The sequence below is a fragment of the Danio rerio genome, chromosome 19 (genome assembly GCF_052040795.2).
Source record: "Danio rerio strain M-AB ecotype USA chromosome 19, GRCz13ab, whole genome shotgun sequence".
Taxonomy (NCBI): Eukaryota; Metazoa; Chordata; class Actinopteri; order Cypriniformes; family Danionidae; genus Danio; species Danio rerio.
Genome location: NC_141039.2, coordinates 43,118,960 through 43,144,476, shown reverse-complemented (window position 1 = coordinate 43,144,476; position 25,517 = coordinate 43,118,960). Strand labels below are relative to the sequence as shown.

The following is a 25,517-nucleotide window of genomic DNA, read 5'->3' as shown; positions in this document are numbered from 1 at the left end:
CAAAGGCATCGACCACACAGAAAATTTAGTTTTATGTCAAGATCAATAAAAGCAAAAGTGAGTAGTATCATTGGCAGCAACAAGTGCCACGCTGGATCTCAGTCCAGGGTTCTGCAGGTTTCACCAAGTCAAATTTAAGACCATGAAGAATGAAATTTCAGACTTGCAGAGCTAAACGCTAAGGATTTTTAATAGCCCAGCAGGAAAAAAAAAATTGAAAAAAAAAAAATCAAATGAGCTATTTCTTATACATATTTTAAATAATGTAACAAGCAGAACTTAGTTGTATATTTGTTCAACATAAAAAAAGACTTTAAAAATTAAATGTATGCACTCCAATCCGACCATTTCAATGACTTCATGTCATTGGACCATGGGCGTTTTCTGCTTGTTGTCAAACTATTACACAACTTTAACAAGAAGCAATTCAATCATAACTTTATGTTAAAACAGGTGTATAACATTAGCCTATTAATCAATATGTGGCTCTTTTTGGATTCTCAGAAGTTATAGAAATAAAAAATGTCAAACAGGAAATATGCAGGGACCATTGTTTTTGTTTACACCCCTTAAAATTATCTATAAAATTAGTTATGGATAGTTTTGCTATTTTTTTACTGTGATGTGTTGTTGGTTATTGGATGTTGGATCGATTGTTTCTTAAGTAAAATTAAGACCCGTTTAAAATGATTTAAGTGATTCTCGTGTTGTTAACATTTACTGACACATGATGCTTTAAAACATAAGGTAAGATGTTAGAAAAACAGCAGCGTTAATGAGAAAATGGCATTAATAAAAGGATGTTTAAATGATTTAAGACCCACTGGACTATATTTCGTTGAATTTAAGACTATATGGCCTGAAATTATTTTTGAAATTAAAGACTTTTTTAAGACCCCAAGATACTATTGCCGCGGACACCCTGTCAGTCTACGGCCCAAACAGCCACAAGGTGGAGTTGTGTATTCATACAGTATAATGATCTGCCACAGGCGCTGTCCAACACGTTCATGTGTTGTGTGTGACACTTCATAAAAGAGCAATTATTTACATTGCTGATCACACAGATTACATTCCCAGAAAGCAAGGCTCAATGTGACAAAGATGGCATGTTATTATTTTATGAAAGTTCTGTTTTGCTATGGAGTAAAGGGCCCTTTTCAACAAGAATGATAACAAATAAGCCTAGTTACAGATAAAAAAAAATGTTCAAAGTAAAATAATTAGCCGAGTGCCCTCGAGGGTGTCAGTATGAGCACAGAAAGCTATGGTAAAGATCTTTGTTTAAAATTTTGATCTTTTGCTAAATACAAAAAATCCAATCGAGAACAAACAATAGCAAACATATCTGGCATTAAAACTAAGTTATGCTTTGTATTTGTACATTAAACTAGTATGACAATCAGGGCTTTAACGTTTTTGATCACCAGCCACTGTGGCTAGTAGTTTTCCAACGTTTCTTGCCACGCTGCATTTTTACTAGGCAGAATTTTGTTGCTGGGAAAATATATTTTATATGCATAAATATGACTTTGACATGCTAAAATGACTTGATTTAGATTTTGTGTTTTGTCCACATGCCTCCTCATTCATTTCACCTTTTGTTTGTCGTTTATGAGCAAATGAGTCATGGTTTCATAGTGTTATACTGCGATTAGTTTTTATTTCACATGACTTTTCAGAACTCAATTGAAACGCAATTGTTTTTGTTAGCTGCTTTTCGATTCTTAGATCCCATTTGCACCCATATTGGGTCATCCATATAGTCAAACCCTGCTTTTTAGAAAACCACTGTTAAAAATTTAGTGGGTTTAGTGACTTCGTAACTTATAATTTTCTCTCAGTAAGTCATAATTTCAAAATGTAAGTCATAGTTTGTCTTTTTATCTTTGTAAAATTGACTAAGTAAGTCATAATTTTCACTTAGTAATTCATAATTTTAAGTTAAGTCATAATTTAGATTTCTTTATCTCATAATTTGGACTTAGAAAGTCATAATTCTGAGCTAATAAGTCATAATATTGACTAAGCACTTCGTATTTTTTTACAAACAATAGCAAACACAACTATGTTTTTACATGTAAAAAACAAATACATGACATTTAAACTATTCCTGCATATTTTTTTACACAGCAGCGGATGCCCTTACAGTCCCAACCAAGTACTGAGAAATACCCATACATTCTCATTCACACACATACACTACGGACAATTTAGTTTATTCAATTCACCTTTGGCGTTTGTGTTTGAACTGTTAAGGAAACCGGAGCTCCCGGAGGAAACCCACGCCAACACGGGGAGAACATGTAAACTCCAAACAGAAATCCCAACTGGTCCAGCAGGGACTCGAACCACTGAGCCAATGTGCTGCCTACTTTATTGTTGGTCTTTATAATTGTGGGTTACATTAAAATTGGCCTCGCATCAAACAAAACAACAGACAAAACATTAACAGGATACAGACACAATATGCAAAAAATTAGGGTTGTGCATTATGAAACAAAAACACTCATTTATTATTTCTTTTAGCTAATGAAGCATTAAAATATAGACAGCCAGTCTGAATTGTGAACATCTGAAGCAACAGACAACAAGACTAGAGCTTATCCAACTTCTACCTATAATCAAGATTAAATCATCTTTTGGGCCTCTGGGGAACTTCTGTTCATTCATTCATTCATTTTACTTCAGATTTAAGGTTTTAAGCAGTGGATGCCCTTCCAGCTGCAACCCAGTACTGGAATACACTCTCACAAACCCACACACATACACTATGAACAATTTAGTTTATTCAAGTCAGTTCAGTTCACCTACACTGCATGTCTTTGGATTGTTGGGGGAACCGAAGCACTCGGAGAAAACTCACACGAACACAGGGAGAACATGCAAACTCCACACAGAATTGCCAACTGACCCAGCCGGGGCTTGAACAAGTGACCTTCTTGCTGTAAGGCGACAGTGCTAACCTCTGAGCCACTGTGTCACCCCAACTTCTAATCAAAGAAACTGAAATTTAGTGTTGCGCTACAAATAATACATATCTGGCATTAAAACTAAGTTATGCTTTGCATTTGTACATTAAACTAGTATGACAATCAGGGCTTTAACGTTTTTGATCACCAGCCATTGTGGCTAGTAGTTTTCCAAAGTTTCTTGCCACTCTGCATTTTTACTAGGCAGAATTTTGTTGCTGGGAAAATATATTTTATATGCATAAATATGACTTTGACATGCTAAAACTACTTGATTTAGATTTTGTGTTTTGTCCACATGCCTCCTCATTCATTTCACCTTTTGTGTGTCGTTTATGAGCAAATGAGTCATGGTTTCATAGTGTTATACTGCGATTAGTTTTTATTTCACATGACTTTTCAGAACTCAAAATTAAGGATTTACCAAATTTATCTCTGACCACTCCAAACAATAATTATTTCTTAGCCACAGATTTTAAATGTGTAAAAACAAGCTAAATATAGATGTATACTGTACTTTTTATTTAACAAAACATTTCTTTAAAAAAAAAACGAAGAAAAATAACTGACTTTTAGAAAATTATTAGTGTCATGTATCAAACATGCACCATAATCTGTCCTTGCTAAAGGTCTCTCAGATCACCAGTTAACTACACATAAATGGAGAGTTAATCTCATATTAAAGCAATGTTGTTGTAAAAAATATATAACTATTAAACTATATAAACAAAAATAACCACAAGCAAAAGAAAGCAGGTGAAAAACATACTGTGTGATAATGAAAGCATGATCACACGGTTAAGGCCAATTAATAATCTGTTTAAAGCGAAAGCAACCGGTGCTGCTTACAAAAAGACGTATTTGGGGCTCTTGAAAGCAGCAAGACTGTTGATGCATTAGCATAACTTTTCATCTGGTCTATATGAAAGAGAACCGGTCACAGTTGCGTTCCAGGCACTGTTGCTTAAAGCGAGGAAACAGGAGCGCGCACGCGCTTTAAACAGTCGCACGCACGCGCTTTAAAAGGTCGCGCGCATCACATCAGCTGTTAGTGTGATCATCCTCTCATTCAGTATTCATCTGTTTTCTTCTGCTAGCGCAAACGCACTTGTTTTTGTTAGCTGTTTTTCGATTCTTAGATTTCATTTGCACGCATATTGGGTCATCCATATAGTCAAACCCTGCTTTTAAGAAAACCACTGTTAAAAATTTAGTGGGTTTGGTGACTTCGTAACTTATAATTTTCTCTCAGTAAGTCATTATTTCAAAATGTAAGTCATAGTTTGTCTTTTTATCTTTGTAAAATTGACTAAGTAAGTCATAATTTTCACTTAGTAATTCATAATTTTAAGTTAAGTCATAATTTAGATTTCTTTATCTCATAATTTGGACTTAGAAAGTCATAATTCTGAGCTAATAAGTCATAATATTGACTAAGCACTTCGTATTTTTTACTTAGTAAGTTATCATTTTGAGCTAATAAGTCATAATATTGACTAAGCACTTCGTATTTTTTACTTCGTAAGTTATCATTTTGAGCTAATAAGTCATAATATTGACTAAGCACTTCGTATTTTTTACTTCGTAAGTTATCATTTTGAGCTAATAAGTCATAATATTGACTAAGCACTTCGTATTTTTTACTTAGTAAGTCATAATTTCGGCTTTTGTCTCGTAATATTGACTGAGTCTTTTTGTAATGTAATGTGTATTTATATAGTGCATTTATTGTGTATGTCCATACACCCAAAGTGCCTCACAATCATGAGGGGGGTCTCTCCACACCACCACCAGTGTGTAGCATCCACTTGCATGATGTGACGGCAGCCACAGGACAATGGCGCCAGTGCTCTCACCACACACCAGCTATAGGAGGGGAGGAGGGACAATAATTGATATTTGAAGTCGTAATATTGACTAAGTCTTGACTATTTCAACTTTTTAAAGTCATAAATTTGACTTTTAATATAATAATTTTGACTTTTATCTCATAAATTAGACTACGCTAAGTCATACATTTTGTAATGATTTTGATGATATTGTTTCTTACCTGCGGAAACAGGTTTCAATAATTTAAGTCAAAGTTATTACATTTACGATTCATGTACATGTACTTTAAATATCTACCAAATCGTCTCCTTTAAAAGAAACTGCCTATGATAATTAGACTGGGGTCTGTTGTTTTGAATGCGTGCAGAGATGCTACAGCTTTTCCTCAACAACAGTTTCCAGAAGCGCAGGCACTCACAATTCATGTCATTCATGTCGGGAGTTAGATTACAATCTTTCTGAGTCTGCATGTCCCGCGCTCAAGTCTGCAAAGGTTAATAGTTTTATACTAAAAAGAGATTTGTTGGCTCTCAGCAGGTTTAGCGAGTTGCACAGCAGCACGACTGAATTTGCAGTTTAATAAAGTCATATTTTATGTAGGATTGCTGAGGGGTGGCAGGAGACTCCCTTCAAATAAATATACAAATCAGTCAATCAGAAAAGGTGTGCGTTATGGAAATCATGAGCCTGGAACCTTCATTTCTTTCCAACCACATGTTTAAATCGAAAGCGTCAGTTTTTGCACAGACGTGGTTATTAATGCAGAACACCTCATAAGTTACTGGTTTGTCATTATTTAGATTTCTCTTTAATAAAGGCCCAGAAATATACCATCTATTTCAAGTGTTATTATTTGTCTTAGTACACTGAAAGGTTTGATGTAGGATTTCATTTTCACTTTTTACAAATAGTTTTACTCTAAAATGTACAGAGGAATGGCAAGTAACACTAAGGCCCAATCCCAATTCTACACCTTAGCTCTTCCCCTTTCCAATCCTCTTTAGTTTAAAGTAGAGCTGCACAATTAATCGTAAAAAGATCGCGATCTTGATTCGACCCCCTAGACCAGTGGTCACCAAACTTGTTCCTGGAGGGCCGGTGTCCTGCAGATTTTAGCTCCAACCCTAATCAAACACACCTGAACAAGCTAATCAAGGTCTTACTAGGTATACTCAAAACATTCAGGCAGGTGTGTTGAGGCAAGTTGGAGTTAAACCCTGCAGGGACACCGGCCCTCCAGGACCGAGATTAGTGACCCCTGCCCTAGACGATCTTAATCCAGCATTTCTACGATTCTGTCAATCATATTTTCAAGTTCAGGAGAAAAGCAATGGTGGCCGCACAAGTCTTTTACATACGTTGTTCAGCAACGTGGACACCTCCAAATGGTGTTGAAAGAGTCACATGCTGTATTTATATGATATAATTCAAAATGTCATTTCTGTCTTCGTGTAATGTATTTGCGACCGCAAAATCACACGTGACGTAAGCAGGGTGAGGGTGTCGCAGATGAAATTGACGACCAGGGGTTGGGTTGTGGTCGCGGATCTGACTGAGGACGGGGGTGGTGTGGGAGGTGTCGTGGATGCCGCCCTCTCTATTCTCCTGCCAAGGCGCGGGTATAACTGCTGAGGACGCAGGTGGTGAGGGAGGTGTCGCGGACCCACCCTCTCTATCGCCCTAGGCGGCAGTCTAGGTCGCCTCTATGGACGTGCCGGCCCTGATTGTAATCATATGTCTTAAACACAATAATTCAACATCAGAATTATCATCAGCATCAATGACCAGGACAAATCTCAAGTCTGTTCAAGTCCACCATTCCAACTCTATACAAAATTTTGCATTTTAACCAACAGTACCGCTACACAAAGCCTATTGCTGTTTTACCGCATATTTGAGAATAACAATAATAATAGCCTACTCATATTAACCTTTATTTTACATCAACAGACTCGTGAGAAAGTCGAGATCATTATTTGAGGCAAAAAAATTGCGATTCTCATTTTAGCCAGAATTGTGCAGCTCTAGTTTGAAGGATAAGGGCAAGGGCTAGATAGCCCTCAAAACAAAGATTTTTCAGCACCACACTCGAAACCAAGGGGTACGAAAATTTCCCAGAATACAGCAGCTACAACGGCTGCATAGCTGCACCCCGAAGTCAGGAGATCCACAAATTAGTATTTTTTGTCATAATTATGATTTTTTACAACAAACAAGTATATATTTTAAAACATTCATAATGGTTTTTGTGTTCTACCGTCATGCTTTTTAAAAAAAACTCTATAATCCTTAATAATAACTCCTCTATAGTAGTCCCACATCATACTTTCACATCTGTCACTCGATGACACTTGAATCCCCCATCAGAAAAGTCTAGTGCCCGGGAATGAGAATAACCACAGCAGTCGTTATCATCGATCTCATATGAAGCAAGAGCTCACGATGACATTTGATGACGTGTGCAGGTGTTGTAGTGGTGTCCCATTTCTTAGGGGTAAATTTTGTAAGGGGTACAAAAATAGAATTGGGATTGGGCCTTAATTAAACATGAAGATTTAAAGTAGAAACATTTTTATATTTAGTTGAAGTCAGAATAATTAGCCCCTGTATAGTTTATTTTAAAACATAATATAGTTGTAATAACTCATTTCTAATAACTGGTATCTTTTATCTTTGCCATGATGACAGTAAATTATATTTGATTAGAGATTTTTTCGGGATACTAGCTTAAAGTGACATTTAAAGGCTTAACTGGGTTAATTACACAAACCAGGGTCATTAGGTAAGTTATTGCCTAACGATGGTTTGTTCTGTAGACAATTGAAAAAAACATAATGCTTAAGGGGGCTAATAATATTAACCTTCAAATAGTTTTAAAAGAATTTAAAGCTGCTTTCATTCAAGCCAAAATAAAACAATTAAGACTTTCTCCAGAAGAAAAAATATTATCAGACATGCTGTGAAAAAAATCTTTGCTCTGTTAAACATTATTTGGAAAATATTGGAAAAAGAAAAAAAAAAATTCACAGGAAGGCTAATAATTTTGACATCAACTGTATATTATTTTAGATTCTTAGATCTAATTTTATGTCATTAAAATAAAGGCTTTCTTATTCTGCTGAAATATAGGTTATTAAGGTGACACTATGTGCGATGTATTTGATGTATTTGATTTATTTTCAATGCCACATAAACCCGTACATTAAAATACTTAGATACTTAGAAAACTTACAGTAAGATAAAATGTAAAATTCTTCAACATTAGTACAGTTATTACAGAGAACAGGTGTGTACCTTCATTTCAATTGTATCATAAACAGTACAGAGCAGTATCATAAGAGGTCTTTTCTGTACCATATAAGGTACAACTTTTACAACGATACAAAACTGTTCCTTAAGGAGCATTATTTGTACCACCGCGTACCTTTTTTCTGAGAGTGGGCAATGCTCATTTGATTGGGTTTTTAGTCAACCGTGAGTTTGCGATGCTGTTTTCACTTTGCACTTCACGTTTCTGTGCGTTTTACATTGTGGCTTTGATTTGACATTCTTTTGCACTGCTTGATTTTTATTTGCAGTTCTTTTTTATCTGCAAATTTCATTTTTATTTCTCAAAACCTTCCTTTAAATTTCTTTATTTTTGTTTGCAAAAGACATTTTTATTTCTTAAAATTTTATTTTCTCTTTGCGATTTTTGGAGATTAGCATTTATTTATTTATTTTTGCTCAATATTTTATTTTTTGTTTGCAAAACTTTTTTTATTTTGCAAGTATATATGGCCCTAGATTGACTCCACATCACTGCTTTCTTGTTAAAGTACTCAATAAACTTCATGTTACATAGAAATTTCTAGTTTTATTTTTAAGGGAAAGTCTTTGATTCTCAAGTTGCAAGACATGACATTTTTATCAATGTGAAGCAACCTGGAGAATCTTTTTCTTTCCAATTCAGTAAAATCAATCCAATGTGCCAAAAGGGTTATAAATCTAATCACTGTACGTAAATTTTTTAGATATCTCTGCATCATCACTGACATCAAATATAGCTAAAATAGGCCCAGGGTGTGTTTGTTTCACCACCACTTCTCATATTAACTAAAAAACCCAATAATTAACAATTTTAGGACAACTCCAAAACATATGACAGAGTGATGTAGGAGTTTGACTGCATCTATCACAGTGGGTCTACAGAGAGGAGAGCTTCAAGTTAGACAAGTGGAGTTTGTGCAGGATCTTAAACTGTATTAAACCATCCCTGATACACACAGAACTAGAATGAACTTGTTCTTGTGCTTCCTCCCATTGCCAGTTTTCAATATCTGCTCCAAGATCCTCTTCCTATGGCATTTTACAAATTACTTTAAAATCGAAATGTTCTTTTTAAATGTAGCAAAATCTAAACATCTTTCATTTTAAACACACAGGAGGGCTAAAAAATTAATTAGACAACACCAGTAACGTCACACAATTGATAACAGCAAAAAAGGCAACAACTTCATCTATAATTTCTCCATACATGAAATGCAGTTGATGGAGTGAAGAGGAATAATAACTGGGTTTCTGGGCTTTTTCAAACACAACACAGCCTGTATCTCGTTTGCTCAGTCAGTGCCTGCGGGAGTGAAGGTGGCATTGTGACAAACTGCAGCTTTCGTGCCAAGTTTGCCTGAGCGTTGCATGAGACGTGGTGACGAGCACTCGGCCTAATTGTCACAAATGGTTTGTTATGGAGACGACGCTCCGATTTCTCAATTTTAAACCTCCACAAAGGAATGATATCATGGGTGGGGTGAATGACGGCACATCCAAGTGGATTAGAATCAGATGAAATAATAGACATCAACAGTTGTCAAATTATCCACCTCAGAGACGTTCATAGGCGAGCTTTTGAAATATGCTGTCAAATCAGTGTCACGTCTCTAGTCACTATGAGTTTGTGAAATAGATGGTCATATTGCAGTTTAAAGTACACATGAAATCAAAACTAACCGCTACTGATTTTACTCGTGTTGATAGTTTTGTGGTGAACAGTTCATCTGTGCATGTCATTAAGAAAAGAATAATTGTTTGCCCTTGTAATCTAAAATTAATATCTGAAAATGCACTTCCTGTTTAATTTCAGTTAAATTTTCAGATTACGTCCGTCTGAAGTATAAGGGCATGGCTAACATACTTAACCATGCGCCTTCAACTGTCAGTTTTGACGACAAACAGAAATGGTCAGTGTAACGGAGGCTAGCTAGTAAGTGCTGTGCAGGTAAACCTCACTCCTCTGACCTCTAAAGGTGCTCTAGCAACAGATGCTAGAGGCAATGGTCTTTAGCCTCCTTGGTAGAGCAACCGACTCCCATGCAGAAGATCGCTGGTTTGATACCAGCTCAGAGCGGGTTGGGCGGCGTAGGACCGGCGGGGTTACATGAGCAGGAGGTGTCTGTTAGGTTGTAACAGGGGTGGACTGGGACTAAAAATCAGCCCTGGCACTGTAGCCACACACCAGCCCACATTACCACACCGACACAGCCCCACCCAAAGACACGCACATTCACTACTTATATTGGTGTACAGATGGTAAAATTATATAAGCAGTACCATATTTAAGAGATATTTAAACATTTAATGTATGTGACTGGAACAAAAACAACCCATTTATAAATGCGATCCTGTCATTCATTTTCTTTTCGGCTTAGTCCCTTTGTTAATCTGGGAATCGCCAACTTATCCAGCATATGTTTTACACAGTTGGTGCCCTCAAAGCTGCAACCCATTATACTGGGTTACCCAATTCCAATTGGACTACCCAGTTCAACCATAGCATGTGTTTGGACTTGTAAAGGAAACCCACACGAACATGCAAACTCCGCACAGAAACACCAACTGACCCAGATGAGGCTCGAACCAGTGACCTTCTTGCTGTGAGGCGACAGCACTACCTACTGCGCCACTGCACTGCCCCCTTTCAGTTAATTTTATGTATTTGGCAATGTCTGACTTCACTGCCTTTCCCTTTTTATGGTCCATCTCTGATAATTAGATTGTGTTGCACTTACTGTTTGTTTGACATTCTTGCCAGATTTTAATTAGGTCTGAGTAGCCTCAGATTGGATCGGCCCATCTCGAAACCAGCCGGTTGTTGCCGATTGGGCCAATGCTTAACATTTACTATTATTCTTACTATTATCACCATCATCATCATAATATTCACATTTTGCAAGAGATAAAAGCTGCCTACATTTTAAAAACAATACATATGAAAAAAAGAAATAAAATAAAATAGCTGACCGGCCCACATTTAAAAAATGGTCCGGCCCTTCTGGCATTTGCCAGAATTGCCAGATGGCCAGTCCGCCCCTGGGTTGTAATGTCTCTCCCGAAACCCTTATCCCGATATTTCTGAATAAAATGCCTACTTTACTACTTCTAATCAGCTCGCAGTAGAAAAAACAAGCATGTCTATGATGCCTCTAGAGCAGGGGTCATCAATCTCGGTCCTGGAGGGCCGGTGTCCCTGCAGGATTTAGCTCCAACTTGCCTCAACACACCTGCCTGGATGTTTCAAGTATACCTAGTGAGACCTTGATTAGCTTGTCCAGGTGTGTTTGATTAGGGTTGGAGCTAAAATCTGCAGGACACCGGCCCTCCAGGAACAAATTTGGTGACCACTGCTCTAGAGCATACATGTGAAGGTTCAGCTCAAAATGCCTTATAAATAACTCTTTGAAACTGCCCCTTATAGGCTTTGATTCTAACCGTACGTTCACACCGAAAGCGGCGAGCGTCAAAGTAGCCAGAAGTCATTCATTTTTAATTAGAGCAGCGGCGATAAGTGACGAGGAGCAGTGTGGCGTATCTGTAGTGGTGTGGGCATAAGGGAGTTGAAATCGAATCAACTTTATGGTAATGAGCTATGACTCGGTTCGGCGGCAAGCAATCAGAATGAAGAAGTCCACCAATTGAGAGGAGTTCAGAGAACACAGACCTGTGAACTTTGGTTCCGACCACAGTTGTTCCTAAGGGTTTGATTATTGCGGTCGCCGGATTTTCAATCATTTACAAAGTTTTCTTGCAGGAACATGCATTAAATAAGTTACTGGCAAGTTACTGATGTGCATTAATGTTATATATTATCTTTAAAAAAGTGGGACTCTCATGCGACAGTACAAAACAGTATTGCTGCTTCAGGATATTTCAGACATATGGACACATTGGATAATTAAGTGAAGCAAAGCCACAGCACATGCAGCTTGATCTTCCATTGTTAAATGAATTTGATAAGAAGTGTGCAATTTTTTCACGCTAGAAAGCATGGTTTATGCAGGAATATAACTGATATGCTGCACCGGCCCCTGTAAATACGAGATAAATGTAGCGACCTTGAACACTCTCACCGCTTTCGCTGTGAATGCACAGTAATGGTGCCATATTGATGACTGTCGCTTTAAATTCAAATGAGATTGTGCTCTTTTGGAAAGAGGGTGAAGCTACAAATGTGTGTGCTGGGCTGCATTCAAAACCGCCTCAGTAGGTACTGAATTTGAATTTAAACATACTATTCGGCCGATAGAAAAGTCATACAGCATTATGCTGCGTCCACACCAGACGCGGAACGCACGTCAAGCACGAGTGATTTACATGTTAAGTCAATACAAACACGCGAATAGACATCCTGCAGTGCGATACACACGAATGGCACGGCGCGAATAACGCAGTGCGAATGGCATGATACGCATGAATGGTGCGGCGTGAATTGAGCGTTTTGTGCGTTTGACGCGATTAACGCGCGTTTCGCACGCATCACTCGAGTTCAAAAATCTGAACTTTAGCATAATGCTGCGTTCACACCAGACCTAGAACGCGTGGATAAATCTTCTCCAAAAACTAAGCCTGGATGACAGAGGCTTTCAGCGGTGCTTCTGACTGAACCAAGCCCAGTTTGATGACTTGTTGTCGGTGTCGGCTGGAAGATTTCCCCCGGGACACCATCAACAGGTTCTACGTCACAATCACGCCCCCACAAGAGCAAGCTTCTGATTGGTTAACGCGGCGCGAATGTCCTGTGAAGTTCAGATTTTCGAACTTGACTGATTTGCACAAAACGCGCGTTAAGCGCGCCAAACGCTTAATTTGCACCACGCCATTTGTGTGTATCGCGCCACACGCACCGCGCAATTCGCGTCATTTAGCAAGCTTCTGATTGGTTAACGCGAAGCTCAGGTTTTCGAACTCGAGCGATTCGCATCACAATTCGCGTCATCCGCACAGCGACATTTGCACTTATCGCGCCGTAAGATGTCTATTCGCGCGTTTGCTTTGACTTAACATGTAAATCACTCGCGCTTGACACTTGTTCCGCGTCTGGTGTGGACGCAGCATTAGACTGTTGTTTTGTGTAAGAAAGCAGTCAAGTTGCCCTCTGTTTAGTGAAACTATGGTGCTCCCCGAGAAGTTGGTTAAACTTTGCATCTACCAGTGAGAACAGCAAGCCAACAGACGCACAAGGATAGCAACATATAAACAATCCTTGAATTAAGAGATAACTTCTGATAACAGTTCTCAAACTGATTGAATGTGAAGGCCGGTAACGAAAGTGATACATGTGGTGTCCACTCTACCAAACACTCCTCCTTACTCTATGGTAAGTGGCTCTTCAAAAGGGTGCAAATCAACCTAGTGCTCCTCGGAGGTCGTAAGCAGTATTACATGTCAAAATACCAAACGATACACAATGCAAAAAAATAAAATAAAATAAATAATAATAAATCAGAAAATAATAGTAGTAACAATTAACTGTTACAGCGTTAATAAAATACAATAAATGGGAAATGTAAATCTCATTAACTTCTGGCGACAACCATACAACCATAGAAGACTTGGAAAAAGGAACTAATATTGTACCTCACCTGCACAAATGTGTGCAAGCGCAAAATGAATGAATAACTGCCTCAAAGGACTCATTCTCAAGTCATTTAAAAAAAGATTAATTTAAAATAAATGATCGTTCAAGAACAACCCATGTGTCAGCAATCTAACATCCTATGCTAATGAGGGAGAGATCGTCACTTATGCTGATGACATGCCCAAATGGAGAATGTTAATCAGTGTTTCTGCTGACAGTTTTTATCAAGTGTGATTATACAAACTAAAATTAATACAAAATTAATAACAGATTTAGGTGTGTTGTTTAAAAAAAAAAACAACATTTTAATGAAAGCCTCAAGTACAGTTATATTTTTGCCAAGTTTTATGTGGAAGCTAAGATGATGGTGCATCATTTTCTTGCTTAATGTCTTGCCTTTTCTGCAATCAAACCACAAGTGTTCACCACAAGTGATTGTGTTTCCTGTTGCAAAGTGCAGTGAAAGTCCAACATGACCGTAGTAGTTTAGATGTGTAGTGCACCTCGACAAATATAAAAAGTGAAATAGGAAAATTTCACATCTTAAAAGTATAGTTCGCTCAAAAATTACCATTCTGTCACAGTTTTCTCACCCAGCTTACATTTTTTCTTTTGTTAAACACAAAAGAAGATATTTTGAACGATGTTGAAAACCTGTAGCCATTGATCTTCTTTCAATGTCAATGGCTACCGGTTTCCATCATTTGTCAAACTATGTTCCTTTGTGTTCAACGGAAGAAAGAAATTCAAACAGGTTTGAAAAAAAAGTGAATGGTGAAAAGTGAACTATCCCATTGATTTGTGTTTACGAGTACAATTCAAGTGACATCTGAACATATTTTTGTTCAAGTAAATGTATTGACTGATACCGAAGTTGCTTCCTAAACAGGTATGTCTTGGCCTTGAGATAACTGGAGGGACGCTGGCCTGTTTTGGTCCTCTGTGAGAGACATGGATGGCCTTTGCAGGTCTTCTGCTTTTTCTTTCAGGCATGAGTGGGCTGGAGTTCTGCTCTGATAGCCGCTGTGAGGGAAAATAAGGATGGCTTGTCTTTAGGTTTCCTGCTGAGTGTGACCTTTAACTGAGGTCGGCCTGTACTTCATTTTTTTTTTTCTCACAGTGATGTCCTTCCTGAGTATTTTTATTTCGCTTTCAAACATCTAAACATTCTTAAATAAAGAGACATGTACTTTAGAAGAAAAAATGACAATGTTAAGTCTTGTTTTCTGAAAAATATATCTAGTGTGTTTCTGTTTAGAACAAGATTACATATGCCAGAAAAGTAAATTGTTTTCTCTTAACTTTATTTTTCTTACAGAATTAAAAGTTGCAGGTTTCATAAGTCTGGATGGCTGGTGAACAACCCTGAGTTATAAATTGAAAAGAATTGCTCGAACCAGCGACCTTCTTGCTGTGAGGCGACAGCACTACCTATTGCACCACTGCGTCGCCACCAAATGAGCTCAAGTATGGGACAAATTCTGGACTTTTGTCAATGAGGGGTGGGTTCTTCTTCCGAACCACCTGAACTCCTCCTGGCTACGGGCCTGCATTCAACAGATCATTTGAATTGCTCTATTTGGAAAGAATGAATCAACTGTGATGATCAAGTCTTATTTTTTTAGTTTCATGCAGTGCATCTCAATAAAATGTAATAAATTACAAACATATAAATACAACGGATTCAAAAATAAAAGTTAAATAAACAGCGCTTTATGGTTTTCTGGGGAAAAATTGAACAATCAAACATAAAATAAATCGGTCATCATTTTATATATAATGTCGCCTCACAGCAAGAAGGTCGCTGGTTTGAGTCCTGGCTGGGTCAGTTGGCATTTCTGTGTGAAGTTTGCATGTTCTCCCCATGTTTGCATGGTTTTCCTCTGGGTGCTTTGGGTTTCCCCCACAGTCCAAAGACATAGGCGAATTGGGTAAGCTAAATTGTCCATGGTGTAGGTGTGTGAATGAGAGTATATGGATGTTTCCCAGTGATGGGTTGCAGCTGGAAGGGCATGCGCTGTGTAAAACATATGCTGGATAAGTTGGCGGTTCATTCCGCTATTGCGATCCCTGATTAATAAAGGGCCTTGCCAAAAAGAACTGAATGAATGAATGAGTGTATATATAATGTGGATACACATATTGTGATATCGATGCTCAAACAAATATTGTTTACAGCATCATTATCATTCCTGTCAACAAATAACGTATTTTGTAGTTGATGTTAGGCTAACCCAGGGTCAATTTTGTGCATGACTTTCTCACAACCCTTTCTCTACAGTCTCAAAAAACAATATTGTTATCGTTTCTTATTTTCTGCTCTCGACTTGACAGGTTACTAGGCAGCTGTTTTTATGATGGCATGTGATTATTGTTTAATAGGCTTACGTTATAGTGCTGAATGGACTGAAGATTCATTCATTCATATTACAAAAATACTATTTATACATGATAAATGCAATATTTAACGCAATGTTGCATAAATACCTCAACACCACTCATCCTTCCGTGTGCTCTGGCAACCGATATCACGTTAACAACAGGGGGCGTGGCTTTGTCATTGCTCCGCTCACGAGGAGGGGCCAAGTGGGAATATTGCGTCTATTAAACTAAACAAATAAATCTGCATAGTTTACATTTTAAAAAGCCCTGCATTTAAAACAAACCAGCACTAAACATTTGCTAATAATATGATGACGTTTAACCTGAAGACACATTTTCAGAGCTGTTAAAAGTCTGGAGATAATTCCGAATATGTGGATCTTAACAGCTCTCTGTCAGACATACAATCATTTAATCTCACGCTCCCGAAAAGAGCACGTTTAGCCCTCCTCTTGAGCCATAGAGATATCATCCTTTGAAAGTTTTAATATGTCATAAATATGCTGCTTCATGCTTATAAAAATCTTTTCCTGTCTGGGTGCGAGTATGTGTGTGTGTGTGTGTGAATTTATGCGCTGAGGCACAGATGGATGAGGAGGTGGATCAGAAGGAGAGAGAGAGCGTTTGGTTCATGTAAGAGTCATTGTGTTGCATTGTTTTAGTGATATGAAAAATTGCTGTGCTTTCATGACCGGTCAACATAAGACAAATATGCAGTGTTAAAATCAAAGTAAAAATCATTGAGTTTTAAAATATTGTTGTGAATTCATCATCACTACAGGAATGTAATATTAACCCAATGCTACACTCTCAGAAATAAAAGTACAGGAGTTGTCACTGGGGCAGTACCTTTTTAAAAGGTACTCATTTGTACCTGAAGAGTCCACATTGGTCCCTCAAAGGTACATTTTAGGTGCATTTGGGTACTGGTATATGTACCTTTGAGGTACTACTAAGGACTCTTTAAGTACAAATATCTACCTTTCGAATAGGTACTGCCCCTGTGACAACTCTCATACCTTTATTTCTGAGAGTGTATAGAGCAAGCATGTCCAAACTCGGTCCTGGAGGGCTGCAAAGTTTAGTTCCAACCCCAATCAGACACACCTGGGCTAGCTAATCAAGCTCTTACTAGGCTTTCATCCTAGTACATCCTTGCAGGTGAAAGGGTTTAAAATAGTTTTTTTTTTTGTTTTATTTATTTAATTTTTATTTTATTTTATAGAGAATAAGTAGTAAGCCTTCCACTCATTGAAGTCTCACACTCCAACACAGTAGGTGGCGGTAATGCACCTCAAGCTGGTTTGCCACCCGCCATTAAACGAAAAAGAAGAAGAAGAAGAATCCTTGCAGGTGTGTTAAGGTAAGTTGGAACTAAAACCTGCAGGACACCGGCCCTCTGGGACCAAATTTGGACACCCCTGCAAGAGGGGTAAAAGGTTGTTAAAATCCATCTGTTTGATCATATACAGTTAGGTCCATAAATATTTGGACATTGACACAATTCTAACATTTTTTTGGCTCTATACACCAACACAATGGATTTGAAATGAAATGAGCAAGATGTGCTTTAACTACAGAGTGTCAGCAGTAACAGATTCCAAATGCTATAGCACACTTTTAATCAGGGGTTCTCAACTGGTTTGGCTACAGGACCCACATTTTTACATGGTCATCAAGGCGCGACCCAAATTTTTAGGAACTATAATATAATTTTAGGAATTATAATTAATTTTTTATTTATTTATTAACATACACAAGTAGTGACAGAAAATCACCATTACAAATAAACAATACTTTATCTCTGTCATTTAACAAAATGCATCAAATTATAGTAATATTAAAATGTCAAATACTGTAAACAGTGGTTAGGGTAAGGAAAAGTTCAGTTACCATTAACTAAACTGAACTGTTAATAAAATGTAAACACTGGTCCTGTTGATCAGAACAAACCAGCAAATTAAAGTAAAATGATTAAAATAATCATAACCATTTTTAAAATGATCACCAGTTATTTGCTCTTCTGCTATTGTGTAGGCTTTCTTAGCCTTTGCTACACGATAAGCACAGTAAGATGCGTGGAGTGCCTGTACTTGAACATGAAGATGTTAGGCACTTTTGTGAGCGATGCCCTCATCTATTGGACTCGTCTTTGAAAATAGTCCACAGGTTTGTCCTTGCAACTGGGATGTCATATGTAGCGAGAGCACCTCAACGCATATGACACACTGAGGTTTTAAGCCTCCACACTTTACATTATCGAGGTCGTACTTGCACTTCGACATATTTGTTGCTATAATTAAATAAAATTTCACATGTCAAACGATACGGCTGTCGTAAGCGCATTTCAAAATAAAAGCCTGATATGTGTAAAATAAGTTTTAAAAATATTTAACTTTTGTGGTTTTTTATTTTTTGACCACACATCACGAACCACTGAAAATGAAAAACACTGCATTAAATGACCTCTGGACCTTTTATCTGCTCTATAATTGGTATAATGAGGGAATAACACACACACCTGACCATGGAACAGGTTAGAAGCCAATTGTCCAATTACTTTGGTCCCTTAACAAGTGGGAGGCACATGTGCAAACTGTTTTAATTCCAACATCATTCACCATTTGGATGTAAATACCTTCAAATTAAAGAGCCAAAAATGTTAGAATTGTGTCTATGTCCAAATATTTATGGACCTAACTGTATGGACATCACTGTCACAGCAGGACTGCTATTTCTTGCCTCGAAATTCCTGCTTATTCTTTCCCTTATCATCATTTTGAATCTCACTCCACATTCAAGTTTGACATCAATTTTCCAGCTCCTTGAACTAAGGCAGAACCTTTAAACTTTCTACAGTTCACCCACTGTGAGAGATGCTATCGGAGCTCATGAGCAACATGCTGGCGAGAAATAGATCCCCAAAGGGATTTCCTACCAATTCAATCTTAAGCTTTCGAACTAAACCAAGCATAGAGATGACAAAAACAATGAACAAAACAGTGGATCGGAGGACATCTGGCCATTGTTTTATGGTCATAGCATTTTTAATTATGAAACATATTTATGAAAGATGTGTTACATAAAGAGGCAATATTTAGAGCTGTAATAAAGGAAAGTGTTTGAGGACTTAAAATGAAACGTCTTTTAAAAACAGATAGAAAAATAATGTAATCAGCAAAGGCAGTGAAGAGTAAAAGTGGAATCGGTAAGACCTGCACATATTGATAGTGACAGTATTCATGTACAATTTTAATAAGATTTTTGGTTATTTTATTTTGAGGTAATTCTCGCTATATATAAATCTATGACTGTTGCCTCAGTAAATTTGCTGCTTTTTAATAGTTATTAAAGTGGTAGGGATGTAGAATTAGATCAGAATATGTACTTTATATATATCTTAATAGGCAGGTAATAAGCTACACTTTCTGTTTGTTCAAACTGAAAAAAAGTGTTGCATGCTGAACTGTTGCAAACAATTTATTTGTGTTGAATTTAAACAAACAAATTAAGTTGAACAATGTTCAACTTAATTTGTTTGTTTAAATTCAGCCCAAATAAATTGTTTACAACCACTTAACGTAAAAAATTTTAGTAAATCCAAGGAATCATCTTTGAATAATTTTTTTCAGTGACCTATTATAGATGAAACAACACAATTCTAGAGTTTTTTTGGGATAACCTAATTGTTTTATGTTCACTTCACTTAAATTTTTAAACACTAATACAGTATGTTAACTTAACTCCTCGTTATCCTAACACAAATTGATCAAGTTAACTCAGCTGTTTTTACAAATTTGAATGGATTGAACATAAAACAATTAAGTTGTCCCAAAAAACCTTACGAATTGTGTTTTCAACTCATTTTAAATAAGTAGTTTAAACAAGCAGCACACGTAATTATTTGAGTGTAGTTAATAGTCAAAAGTGTCACTTAAATTAAAGTATTACAAGCATTTTAAAGTAAATACATATTCAGATACCACTTATTTGATAAAATGAAAAGTCTTAACAGTTTCAGAAAATCCCAACAATTTTGAATCAGTCTCTGTATTCTGCTTTTAGTAAACAAACTTTGGTAATCAAACTTGAAGCTTGTGTTAGTACATGTACACTTCACATATTGTAAGTGGGACAGTCAATATGGGACTACTTTATCTGCAAAAAACGCATTCACCCCACTTAAGCAAAACAATTTAATCCAGTACTGACATTTTGTATTTTCCTCATGCTCATGGTTTTGGGAGGACGTTTTGACCACATCCTTTTCAAAGACAGCCTTTGGTTTCAACAGAATGAGATGCTGAAACTATTGGTTTTATCATCTAAAAAATAAACAAGTTTTTGTCTTGGGCAAACTTAATTATTATTACAGTTCACGTGCATATTTAAATTTTTTTTAAATTGGTAATTTAACATCAGTTTCCCAGTATTGGGTTGCGGCTGGAAGGGCATCCGTTGCGTAAAACATATGCTGAACTAGTTGGCAGTTCATTCCGCTGTGGCTGACAAAGCCGAAGGAAAATGAATGAATGAATAATTTTACATCAGCTTCTTCCAAAGTAACCTTTTATTATTGCATGATGATTTGCTGTTGTATAATTTGTTGAAAATGAGACAATATATTCATATTTGGTAGTGTTTGAAACTTTTAGATGCATTATTTATTATTCCCATTTTCTCCCCATCTTGACATGGGTTTCCTCTGGGTGCTCTTGTTTCCCCCACAGTACAAAGAAATGCGCTATAGGTGAATTGGTTGAACTTAATTGGTCCTATGTGAATGAGAGTGCATGGGTGATTCCCAGTACTGGGTTGGAAGGGCATCCGCTGCATAAAACATATGCCATAATAGTTGGGGGTGGCAACCCCTGATAAATAAGACAAGCTGAAGGAAAATGAATGAATGAATTTAATTATTCCAGAATGTGAATATATATTTTGAACACATTTCAAGGTCTTGTAGCCTACACTAATAGTGCATTTTAAAAAAAAGGTTGTGCTTTTAAAAACATCTTGTGCCTTTTCTTTTTTTCCTCAAATGTTAAACTTCATGTCACAAGCGCTTAAAAAATGTACAATGTTTATTGTAATGTTTTTTTTTTATAAATCTGTAATTACTGCACAACTGTAGGTTACTTTTATTCTATGTTATTTGCGGCACAAATGTGTCACAATAGGGTATATGCAGAAGTATGCGGTAGGACTTTTAATTTTTTAGTAACCTGGGTCACTGTGTGCCATTTCAAAATCAGCATGTTTAAGGTCTGTTTTCTTTAAAAATCAACCACTGCCTGATTAATATATGATATAAAGTGGGTCTCAGAATGTGTACAAGAAGCACTGCATTAAATTCTTTAAAATATAACATTTATTTTACCCCAGTACTTTCAATGGAGTTTCTACGCTAACCTGCTAATCCTGACGGGCGCTTGCATATAAACGGCTTTTCATCTCGTTTAATTTTTGAACAACTAAATAAAATAATTTAACTGATTATATTTAATTTCATTACCGCATCGGTGCTGTAAAAGGAACCTTATAAAATAAAATAAAATAAAAAAGTCACATTAACCTTTCACTGGAAGTTTATCATTTTGGTAAGAAACACTATAGCTGCATATATATTGAACGGACATGGAGTAGCCTATATTTTCTCTCTGACACAACAGTTCCGCGCCGGCTTGTTTTTGGACTTGGTCACTAAACCAAACAAAAGCTAGTCAAAATTCGCTAAGCTGTCACTATAATGTAGCATCAAAAAACACACAAAAATAGACTTTTTGTAGCTACACATCGGACGACGCCTCGCAAAAATTTCTCACAGGAATGTACTACAATCGACTAATCAAAACAGCCAACTTGTCCAGCCTGACGCTCCGAATGCATCTCCGGGGCTCAAAGTGCTGTCTACTAAGGCAGCTCACTAGGATTTAAAACACAGCCCGAATGTGTGCGTTGAGCGCAATGGAGCCGCTGTCAGAGACTCGAGGAGGAGCCCACACACTCCACATGCTCGCCGACAGATGAGCTGAGCGCCAGTTAGATGCACTTGGATTACCGGCTGCTGAACTGAAACGTCTCTGCCCATAAAAAAATATGTTAAACAGTGACGATTCTGATTACACTACTTTTTAATGACAGGATATATCTCCGACGGAGATAAAACACAAGATGCTGTGAATGCATCACTTATTTTAGAGCCAGACGATGGAATTCAGTTTGAGGAGCCCAGCGTGAGAAAGTGAAGTACGGATTTACATTCTCATCTGCGTAAAGGTAAGATGCAAATTTAATTACATTTATAAATACTATATTTAGCCTATATATGGCCTTGCATGTTTTAAATTACATTTAATCTCGCTGTTCTTTAAGTCTTGCATGATTTTATTTTTGTTTCTGCGTATGTGTTGTGTTTTAAAAATGTTTATCTTATTTTTAAAATATGATTATTAATAAAATAATGGTTTAAATATAGAGATCTTGTTCAAAATGTTAAAATAGCCTCCAGTTTTGCACAATATAAATGTCAAGCGTCGACTTAGCAACATGCAGCCATCTGTTTGTTTTCCAATACAATGAAATTTCCTACTGTCAATACATTTAAAGCACCTTCCAACTGAACTCAAAAGCGTCTGAAAGCACGACTTAAGCTGTTTAATTGGTTTGCCAATTATGTAATAGAAAGAGTTCACATAACAGCTTGGCAGCATCTGTGTTTTATGAGTATACATCAAGTCTGATGGTGACAGATAACACACTGGATGCTTCATAAACTGGGTGTTTTGCAGTTCCATATTGGGTACTGGTTTAGTTAAAGTCCTTTTTATTATGATTATAATAACCACATCGTTTCATCCCTTGTGTTGGCTCATTATATAAACCCTATAAAGAAAGCATGCAGTGGATAGGTTTCCTTTATGGCAGGAGGATTACAGTGGAGTCGCCACCGTATTTTCCACTGATAGGATTAAGAGATGCAACTGGGAAATCTGGAAAATGATTAAACAAACCATTGCAGATGTGGTTTTTACAGTGGAGAAAAAAGGACATGCATATGTTCTTACATTATGCATGCTAAACCGAAATATCAGAAAGCACAAAAAGACACAAACCAGGGATGTATCTTAAAACTATTGATTTTTCTTTGCAGAAATAAAGGTCTGATGTAATTGAATAGTACACAATGCATTATTTGAGCTGGACCTCGTATGCCAGTTCGATTTCCCTTTTATTTGAGATCAGTTTTGTCCATGAAACCAAACACAAAAGTGAATCACCATAGAGAGTGGAAACAACCACGTTAATGTAGGACTAGTTCCAGTTCACAGGGTCGTGGACATTCACTTGTTGAGTTCTGCTCCTAATTCAGATAATGGTCATGCATTATTCATTAGTGAGGTTCAGGCCGTGTCTACATGTTTGCAGCACTTTAAATATTATGTGGAGGTAATCTACCAGAAAACTGATACTCGCCATGGACCTAATGAGCTTTTGTTGTGTAGATGTGTAATGATTTACTTGTATAATTGGATACTGACCATATAAGCATAAGCAGATGTCTGGATTTGTACAAGAGAAACAGCTGAAAATACTTGCAAAGCGTCTTTTATAAGAACACCAGCTCTTAATGAGGGTAAAAAACTGAAAATTGGACCCATTAACCGTAATAAAGTTTCTGAAAAACATCCTCTTTTTCTGCATTATTGTTATTTAAAGCATGCATTTAAATGTGCTGATTCTCTAGAAAGTAGATTAATAATCTTGCTAGTTAGTCAGTTGGGTGAATATTTCACTTAAAACACTAGATTTCTTTAGGATAATGTCCTTAATGTTATTTTGTAAGGAAGATTTTTCAAAACAGGCAGGATTGTGATTTTCATGCATGCTTTTTTCATGCTACATGAGGTGTGAGCAATCAGTAGGTGGAGCTAAAGTACAATGATGTGCAGGGATCTGGAGAAGTCCACCTCAGACAGGCATTTATAACACAGCATTTACTTTTTAAATACTTTTATTTAGTTTATTAATGTTATTCAGCTGATCAAAAGTGAGAGTATAATGTTGCAAATATTTTTCTATAAATCAATATCCTTATATTAGGGTGTCCGCGGGGTCTTAAAATGTATTACATAAATAAATAAAAAACAGAATTTTAGGTTTTAAAAAGTCCTAAATATACTGAATTATGGACTTGTAGGTCAATAATTGGTCATTTTTAACCAGGTCTAACTATGTCCATGTAAAGCTACACTCAAAAAATATATATTTTAATTGTTCGTTCAAACTACTCATTTAAAATGAGTTGAAACAACACAATTCTTGAGATTTCATTGGGACAACTTAATTGTTTTATGTTCAATCCACATAAATCAGTCATCAACAATCCATTTCAATAAAACATAAACCAACCTACATGTAAAACTTATATTATAATAGCTAATTTAATAACTAAGCCAATTTAATAAAAAAAAAAAAATGTTTGAAAGTTCTACATGTATTTACAGACCAAATTGGTGTAAGAGGCTGACCTGGATGGACTGTTGCATGTGCAGACATTTAGTTTATTAAGAGCTTATAAGTAGTGCTGAAGAAAATGACTATGTATACAACTAGGGGTTGTTTGCTTGTTTGACATATTATGTAAATTATGTGGCTAAGGAATACCTAATTATTACATTTGATGGGGTAAATGGTTTTAAAAGGTTGTACAAAGTCTTAAATATAACTTAGTGAAACCTGTAGGAATCCTGTTATATCTGTATAAATATTAAATAACATTGCAAATTATATTAAATATCTCCTGAGCACCAAAGCAACTGCCCAAAATTCAACTTTGCCACCAAAAAGCACCAATAGTGCAATTTTGAAATATTTCAAAATATAAAAAAGGGTCACTTTATTTTAATGTACTATTTGTGCCAGTGTTTTAGCTAAAAAACAAATACTATTTTTTGATTGGTAATAGTTAGTAACATAGTGGCTGGGTTTAGGTATTGGATTAGGGATTTAGAAGGAGAACATACCTTATCAGTGCTAATAAACAGACAATATCTTATTAATAGGCAGGTAATACGCTGTAAAAAATGCAGGGTTTCACACAATTCATTCATGTTGTCCCAACACAAATTAATTGAGTTAACTTAATACGTTTAACAAATTTATGTGGATTAAAAAATAAAAATAAAAATCAAGTTGTCCCGATGAAATCTCAAGAATTGTGTTGTTTCAGCTCATTTCAATTAAGTATTTTGAACATGCAAAAAAATATATTGTACATGAGTGTAAGAAGTTATTATTGGGAATTTGTACTAAAACATGATTTATTAATAGTAGTTAACAGGAATTAAAATACTTCTGAAGCATTTAAAAATAGATAACATTAAAACATTAACAAATACCACAACTTTTGATTTTAGCAATAAATACATTCATTCGTT

General features: G+C 36.4%; 1 protein-coding gene and 2 long non-coding RNA genes across 4 annotated transcripts in view; 1 reads left to right on the top strand and 2 right to left on the bottom strand.

Moving 5' to 3' along the window:
- Positions 1 to 1,241: 1,241 nt before the first annotated feature.
- Positions 1,242 to 7,807, bottom strand: LOC147832639 (uncharacterized). The gene is made up of 5 exons (XR_015945486.1): positions 6,974 to 7,807; positions 6,065 to 6,930; positions 4,617 to 5,862; positions 3,244 to 4,574; positions 1,242 to 3,083 (listed from the first exon to the last, which is right to left on the bottom strand). It is a non-coding gene; the product is annotated as an uncharacterized LOC147832639 (long non-coding RNA).
- A 6,169-nt stretch (positions 7,808 to 13,976) lies between these two features.
- si:ch211-120e1.1 lies at positions 13,977 to 16,232 on the bottom strand. The gene is given in 2 exon segments (NR_186858.1): positions 13,977 to 14,718; positions 16,183 to 16,232. It is a non-coding gene; the product is annotated as a si:ch211-120e1.1 (long non-coding RNA).
- Positions 16,233 to 22,098: 5,866 nt separating this feature from the next.
- The window catches only part of calcr (calcitonin receptor), a 129,571-nt gene continuing 126,152 nt past the window's right edge, over positions 22,099 to 25,517 (top strand). For both annotated transcript variants that reach the window (XM_087295990.2, XM_087295988.2), the window contains exon 1: positions 22,099 to 22,356. The gene's annotated coding sequence lies outside the window, so the exon portion shown is untranslated. The remainder of the gene's footprint in view (positions 22,357 to 25,517) is intronic.